The sequence below is a fragment of the Bidens hawaiensis genome, unplaced genomic scaffold (genome assembly GCF_021521415.1).
Source record: "Bidens hawaiensis isolate Kalapana, Puna unplaced genomic scaffold, B.hawaiensis_p1.1 tig00046377_1, whole genome shotgun sequence".
NCBI classification, from domain to species: domain Eukaryota; kingdom Viridiplantae; phylum Streptophyta; class Magnoliopsida; order Asterales; family Asteraceae; genus Bidens; species Bidens hawaiensis.
In genome coordinates, this window is record NW_027498288.1 from 46,627 (window position 1) to 55,410 (window position 8,784).

The 8,784-nt window shown below is 32.5% G+C and overlaps 1 pseudogene; it reads left to right on the forward strand.

Annotated features, from left to right (window-relative positions):
* Positions 1-6,793: 6,793 nt before the first annotated feature.
* Positions 6,794-7,672, forward strand: LOC143596426 (uncharacterized; annotated as a pseudogene).
* Positions 7,673-8,784: the final 1,112 nt, after the last annotated feature.

Consider the following 8,784-nt stretch of genomic DNA (forward strand, 5'->3'; position numbering starts at 1 on the left):
AGATCTTTGTTTGAGAATTTCTTGAAATTGTTTTTCACTAATGGTCATTTTCACTGAAAGATCTGCTTTTAGATCATGATTACTTATAGACAATCCCTCAATCTTATCCTTAGATTTCTTTTTGTGTTTCTAATGATTGTCTATATGTATCCTTGATTGAAGCCAGTTCTTTAAGCAGTGAATCATATTGAACATTAGTTAAATCAATTTTTAACTTGAATTTGTCATAGTTAGAACAAGACACATTATCTGGTAATTTAACAGAAGCAGATGAAGAACTAACCTCATCAATTTTTTCCATGCAAGCAAAGGTAGTTGAGTTCATTTTGCAAGAAAGATCGGAATCTGATTCAGTGTCAACTTCGCTTTCAGATGTCAATCCCACTCCACTTGAATCTTGAAAATTTTCAGTGTGCTCAAACATAATTAGCTTGACCTCCATTCCCCAGCAGTCGTTAATTCCAATTTATTCCTTCAACTGTGAGTATAGCTTTTGATCCCACAGCCTTTGAAGAATCTCCCCCAGAAGGTTTATCTTTCACCTCAGTAAAAGGCTTTCCTGAACATCTGTCTTGAGAATGAGGACCATTGTATTCCTTCTTTGGCTTATCACATTCCTTAGGAAAATGACCAAACTCTTGGCAATTGTAACATCTGACTTCAATTTGTCAAAACCAACTCTTTTGTTTAAAGATGGTAAATCTTTTCCAGTTCGTTGCATAAACTTCTTCACTTTTCGTACTATCATAGCCATGTTCCACTTTAGATCCATTAACTCTAAATCATCAGGATCAATCTGATCATAATCTTCATCAGTTAATTCATTAGTAGCAATCTTGCTACCCACCAAGTTTTCATAAGAAGTCATGAAAGCACCAAGGAAAGCAAAATTCTGTTCAGCCTCCTTCATGTTTACATTAGGTGGAGAAGTGAAAACATTTGAAGTTGATCCACTAGGGATGTCATTAAACCCAAAAGCCATGAAACATACATTCGGATCACTATTGGAAGAAGATCCTTCTTGTGCAGTTTGAGTAAGAAATGCATTAATTGGAGCAGCACTACTACTCAAAGGCAAGCATCCTCCATATAATGTCGGGTCTTGAGCTTCTTTTGATGACTTTTGACATTTTAAGTCATACTCTCTATCTTCAATCTTTTGTATAAATTCCATTGCAGTAAGATCTTCTTTCTCAAAGAAAATATTCTCTTTAAGCACCATGAGAAACGTTGAGTAAGAGCTTGGAAGAGCATTCTTCACAGTATCAATATTATCAACCTCACTTGGTTCGATTTAACTTATTCATCTCAGCTATAAGATAATTGAATATTGTGAGCATTTCTTCCACAGTCTCTCCTTTCAACAAGTTAAAATTTCGAAACTGAAACTTTAACATCACACTTTTAGTTTCTTCAGTATTACCCATGCTTCTCATTTTAATATATTGAAACAATTATGCACAAATTTTAATACTTCCCACTTGATGGAAAATATTGTCAGGTAATGCCATTGTTAAAGTGGAATATGCCTTTGTTTCAATCTCTAGAGCTTTCTTTTCTTCTTGAGAATATTGAGAAAAAGCCTTTGGTGTAAACCCAGTAGTTGCACTACCAACCATAGGCACAATATATACATCATCAAGACATCATGAACAATCAGGGTGTACGGACCCTAGATGTGCTCTAAAACGTGGTTCCCATTTAGCAAAATCGCTATATTTCATTAAACATGGACATTTTCAATGAGATCCGATCTCAGCATCGAGATGTAACATTTGTTGCGTTAACACGTCTGAGAAGCTAGTGCATAATAACCAACTGTGTCAACAAATAAAATTTTAATCTTAACAATGTTCAAACTTAAAGGGTTAAAATGAAAAATCGGTAACGAATGAGAGGACGACTGAATCTGGTTGAAAATTGTAACGAATGGTGAACAGTAACGAATAGATTAACGAATCAGGTAACGAATAAAGGTAACGAATGGATATGTGAATAGTGTTTAGTCTTCACGAATAAGAATAACGAATAGCTATCACGATAAAAAGGTCAAAGATGACGAATCAATCACCCGAATAGCTTAGCGAATGGCTGAAGAATGTGGTAACGAATAAGATAACAGATGGATTTGTAACGAATGAGTTTCTGTGACGAATGAGGATTCACTAGATAACGAATGAGTGATGACGAATGAGTTTCAATCACGAATAGATAATAACGAATCAGCTACAGTAACGAATTAGGTTGTTATTCAGTTGTAACAAACTTGACACATGGCACGAATCAGTTACAATCTGATAACGAATGATGGTCAAACTTATAGCGAATGAATAAATTCATTGTAACGAATATGGTTATGAATCTTCAAACCTTCAGTCAATTATTCCCTTATCTGGAAATTCCTAGATCCAAATTACTATTCGGACGTCCATAGATCTATGGATTAATCGATCAAAATTTAGCCAAATCACACATTCAATAGCTTAATCAATTCGTCTCAATCATACGAACAATCCCAAACCATTCCAAACATCAATACTCAGTCAAAAGCAGTCCAAAATCCAAAATAAACACAAACAGATTCCTCTATTCCGTATCACACTAACTTAATCCCATTCCATCTCAAACTAACAATAACTCAATTTAATCACCACGCAATCCAAACAATCAAAACCTAATCAAATTCCAATCAATCAAACATCCAATTAACACCTCAGTATGCTAATTTAATGAAAATCAATAAAATCAAAATTGGATCTATAATTAACAATCAAACTATGAATTAACACTCAATTCATGTTGAAATACCTTAACACACACATAATCTAACGCTGGTAAGCTCTTATACCACTTGAGAACACCCGAGAGCTTCAATCGATTGATCTGTTCATATTGATCAATCACAGGATCTAATTATATGATATATGTATATGTATAATAGGCTTGATAATGTTAACGAAGTGTTGAGTGAATAATTGGAAAGATTAACGGCAAGGGAGAAATACTTTTAAAACACTTAAATTAATCTGTAGGCTAAACAGCCTATATATAGAAGACGAGTGCCATTCGTTACGCATTCTGTAACGAATGGCCTTCATTCGTCTTCATTACATAAGTAAAAAAATGGTATAGCGAATGACTCATTCGCTATACCCCATTCGTCAACATTCCATGACGAATGGATACAATACATAACGAATAATGTGCATTCGTTAAACACCCTTAACGAATGGACAGTGATAAATACGAATGATCTCATTCGTTAAACATCTTTAACTAATGAGCCATAAACTTAACGAATGGGACCTATATATTGCTAAAATGCCTTTACATTAAAATAATAATAAATTACAAATGATTCTAAAGACTCGAGACGACCAAAACCGTGCACCAACATCTATTACTTAATTTAATTTTCATTATTAATTGAATTTTTCCTTTTTAATTGAATTTCCATGGTGATCCATGGATAACTTAATCGCTCACTTTGTTTATTGACATTTTCATGATTTTTTTTGAAACCTACGGTGGTTCATGGGTATCTCAATGAACCATTTTCATTTTTATTAAATTTTTGTTATTTAGTTAAAATTTGCATGGTGGTTCGTGGATATTTCAACGCCATACTTCGATTTTTGATATATCTAGAGAATTATAAACGTTTCGATGATGATTTCGTTAGTATATGTTGGAATAGTCAATGTGATTCATGCATTTCTAACCCCACGTTTTCCTACATTTTATTATGTTATTTCACAACCCATTTTTATCTTCACTATTATTTTAATATTCGTTATTTATTTAAAAGTCCATGACAAACCAAGGGTAATTCAATTTACTTATTTCATATTATTTATAACAATTTTGTGGAAATTGTTGAAATGACCCACCTTATATTATATATAATTTTGATAGTTATTTGGAATAGGACTATCTCGGTTATTCGAGAATATCCGCTTCCCAATTTAATTTATTTACAATTTATTCGAATACGTAAATTTTCGCATTTCCATTAATGTTTCAATTATTATTTACCATTTAATATAATACTTTAATCTTGTAATTTGAGTTTATCGCATCTCAAATTCATAGTTGTAATGCTACAATCTCACATCAGTGTCTCTTTAAATTTCATAAGTTCCTCATATAAGCAAACTCGAATGATCAAAATCTTCATTGAACCTTGTTCAAATATGTTATATTGATCTTAAGAATTTCATTTTTAATGTTTGCATAATTAAAGGTTTCACATGTCATTACTCATTTTAAGAGTTTTTGATGATTAAACTATTAATCAAACCCTTCACTTAGTTTTTGTTGTGAAATTTTTCGTACATTTAAAAAAATATTGTTTGCTATTTTCTTTTATTTGTTAAGTTCACAAAATGTTGTTGGTTATCTTATATTACTATCCTCGTTCATCATAATCAATATTGTCAAAATCTTATTCAGAAATTTATCCCAACTTTAAGTGTTTCGTTTTCTTTCAATTTTAAGATGTTTTAAAAATTTCAATAGTTTCATTAATCAAACTCGAAAGTTCACTTCTTTTGTTTTATTTGAAATATTTCATGCATTTATAATCTTCTGATTTTACATTTAAGATCAGTCAAAATTTATACGTTCTCAAAAAGTTATGTCTTTAAAATGTTTTTATAACTCACGTGATGGGACGAATTATGTGGATAATCCGACGATAAAAGTAATTATGGTTCGGAACATTATTATCCAAGTTCTCGCATGGAAATCATGGTACGTACAATTGTGTGTCATAATCTAGAACATAAAGTGGTTTTGGGTAACGATACAAGAAGTTATGTTGATAAGGACATGATGGACACATCGCTGGTACATCCTATATATAAGTGCTCTTATTGGATTTTCATTTGGAGCATTGCTCCAACTATTCAAAATTTCATGTTATGGTAAAATTTAAAATTTTATTTTAAAATAGTTTTCCCTTGAAATTTAATTATTTCTAACAAGATTATGTTTTAGTTTTTCTTAATTTTGTGACAAAATTCCCAAATATAGGAGATATTGTAACATTTAGGATTCTTCGTACTTTTGTTCGTATTCGTTTACCCGTCTCGGGAATGTAATTTGAATCTTTCGTATTAATAAAAAATATGTGTTTATTATTATTTAACTTGTTTTAACTTATATTATATTTTTAAAACTTTCAAACTTGTCAAACAACCCTTAAAAACTCTTAAAATCGCTTAAAATGGCTTAAAAACATATTTATGAAAGTACAATAACTAAATATGACATTTCAGAAAATCTTGTGAAACAGCACCCATCGCGTAGCGTGACGAGGTTCACCATAGTTGGTAGCGTAGCGTGACCAACTTAGCAGATCAACAAATCGTTTTGTTTTCGTTTAATGCCAAATCTTTCTTAAAATCGACCCCGATCACGAAAATTAAGCCCCAAGTCATGTCATCTGATATTATAACATTTCCACATTCGTTTTCTTGTTGTGAAAACAAAATCTTTAAGTTAATTGACCCGATTTTGTCATAATAAGCTTATTCGGTTCCTTAAACGAACTATTACCAAATAAATTATTTTGGAGTATTATACTTAAACATAATACATCTCTAAACCCTGAAAACTACTGCCTTCCAGCCATCCTCCCCATAGTCCATGAATTTCCTCTCTTTATTTATAAATTTCTTCAATATTATTCAAGATCTTTCAAGCTTAGTTTGACTTTGGTGTTTAAGACTTCTTTGACCACGAATTTCTCTTAGTTCTACTAAGTGTTTGGGTAAGTTGTTTTTTGTGTGTTTGTAGGTTTTAATTCATTTAACAAAAGCACTCAATCGATTTATGGCATTGAGGGGGTCTCGGTGGTCAATTTGATCCCGGCCTGTTTTAGGGCATAGTAGTAAAAAAATTTGACTATTCGATTTTTTATCTTCTAATCAAAATTAGCTTTTGGGTCAGAAGACTTTTATTTTTGTTTTGAATTTTTGAGTATACTGGTCAAGACCCGACTACCAACTCGAAGTTCAGATTCTGAACAGTATCAGCTCGCTTATATATTAAAAATCTCATAACTTGAGTTTTACATATCCAGTTAACCTGATACCACTGGCTATGTTTATTTTTTATATTCTAGTTTAATATCTCAAAGTTCTATGTCAGTTTGTGTTGGATCAGTCAGCGCGTTAAAGGCTCGGGGTTCGTTTTTTTATTCTTATTTTACTGTTTAGCTCACCACTCATTAAGGTGAATAATCACTCCCCTATTTTAGCTGTTTTTAAATACTTTGGGGACTTTATGCATACCTATGTTGTATCCATTTATCACATTGAACTAAAAAATAATCACTTGTTGTGTTGATCAATTATATGCTTACTTGCTTATTTGTTTAATTCTAGCATTTGGAGAGGTCCATCATTTATTCTAGCATACTCATTGATTTCGTCTTAGTAGCCAAAGTCTGATTCGCTAGGCAATGGTCAATCGACATCATTACTTGTGTTTATTTCATCTTAGTAGCCAAAAACCGATTCACTAGGCAATGGTCAAACGGCACTAATTATTTGCTCATTATTTAATTGTTGATACTCATAATATTGATTTGTAGTTTTTCTCATACATTATAGTTAGTGTCAAAACTACATTATAGTTAGTGTCAAAACTGGTAATTACTTATTCAACCTCGTGTTAACAAACATATATATTTTCTATGCATATTGCAGGTTATCTTATGGTTTGTAGTGAATGCACATAGAATGGGGCGTTAGGATATTTAATTAAAAGAAAAAAAGACAAAATTTGAAAAGGAATGGTGATGGAGTTGATTGAGCTGCAGCGAAAGTCAAGCAGTTGGGGGTAAAGCAGTGGAAGAAATAGTGAAGCTAGAGAAGAAGATATTCCCGAAACACGAGTCACTGGCACGATCTTTCGATGATGAGTTAAAGAAGAAGAAGAGCGGTTTAATCTACTTGGGTGAGATTGGTGGCTATTCATCACCTTCCTCACTCTCTTCCTCCATCACCAAACTTGCAGGTAATCAGTTTCATTTCATTGCTTTTTACCCCTAGTCGAAAGTCGAACCATATTCAATTCAGCTCGGTTTTCGTTTAAATCCTATGAATCGAATTGTTCCTAAACAAAAGGGGTTTATTTTATCATCTAACTGAGTCGTGTAGTGTAATCCCAACTGTTTCCATATGAATGGGTCGTTTTGGTGTGGGTTATATAAATCGACCCATCTACTTATAAACTGGTTGTTTTGGGTCATGTTTTATTTCAAAACGGGTCAAATAATGTTTTAGCCATAATATGAACTATATCTCTTACACATAACTGATGGATACTGGAAAATCACACAAAGTTGTTGTTCTGATAAGTTTATTTTATTTTATTGTTTGTAAATTTTGTTTTGAAATAGTAAAGGACAAGTATAGGAGACAAGGGCATGGAGAGGCACTGATGAAAGCAGCAATAGAAAAATGCAGGAGCAAACGCATAAACCGGATATCACTTCATCTGGATCCTGCAAGAAGTTCAGCAGGACGTCAATCTATACAACAAACTTGGTTTTCAAATCGACACTCTGGTTAAGGCTTATTATTCTTCAGATCGAGATGCATATAGAAAGTTCATAGAATTCGATAACGAGTAGCAGTAAAACTCAAAACGTAAGGGCCTAAGTTTTGTAAGCCCCCCACCCACACCCACACACACTCCTCTCTTCCCCTATTCAAGAGGCAGGATTCTTGACCGCTAACTAGCTAGGGGGCTCCATAAACTAACCATTGATGGTTCATTTACATGAGCAGAAAACAAGGTTGTCCATGAAAGATTGGAAAAATGGAATATATTGTTTATGGATGAGTTGTAGTTAAACATACATATAAAGTTTTACTGCTATATAAATTTCTTCTGTGATCGAAAAATAGTGATAAAGAATAAAGTACCATAGTTAATTACAGTTACAGTTAAAAGTATTTGTTGATGTTAGTCTATACAAATATGTGCAATGTCTTACATATACCTGTTTCGATAAAAAACATATCCACAACAGTTCATATGCTCAAGAGCTATGTGCCCCAAAAATGTTACATGTGCAGCTGATACCAAATTCTGGCAAAAAAACATGTTAGAAGGCAAAATGCTTTCAAAAGTTTGATTGATCAATAGTTTTTCTAGTACAAAATGTTGGAGATCATTCAAAGTGGCATAAAATAGTTGTATATCTTTTGTGCAAATTTTCAAATATTGATTATGTTATTGTTGTGTAAAACAGTCATGATAAAATTGTTACGGAGTAAGTTTAGAGTTAACCTAATGTAACAAGTCATTTGAATGACAAATCTCAATCTGTATTTTCAATCTCACAAATATAAACCTCACATATACGAGGTGGTGAGGCAGGTGAGCTCATGGATAAATTACGTTTACCCAAAGAAGTGTGACTTGCTACAACAGCTTTGATCTAAACATGTTCTCGAGTTAGACGTTTAGTTGGGGAGGTCTTCTAAATATGTTCCAAGTGTTCATACGGTCATTCGGTGTAACGAGCATTTCACCTATTGCTTTAACTCACTCTATTTTCAACATCATCATCGACTTTGACATAGATGGTATTATACATGATCACCTCGTTAAGTAGTTCCTCTACTTTTAAAGTACAACAAAATGGTCAGATATGTTAAAAGCACTACTATACCCTTTCAAATTAGTTTAAAATTATTTAACTATAAACAAATGAATGGTCCATATTATCAAAACAAACCATGTGTGATAAATCCGTTTTAGAGTTTG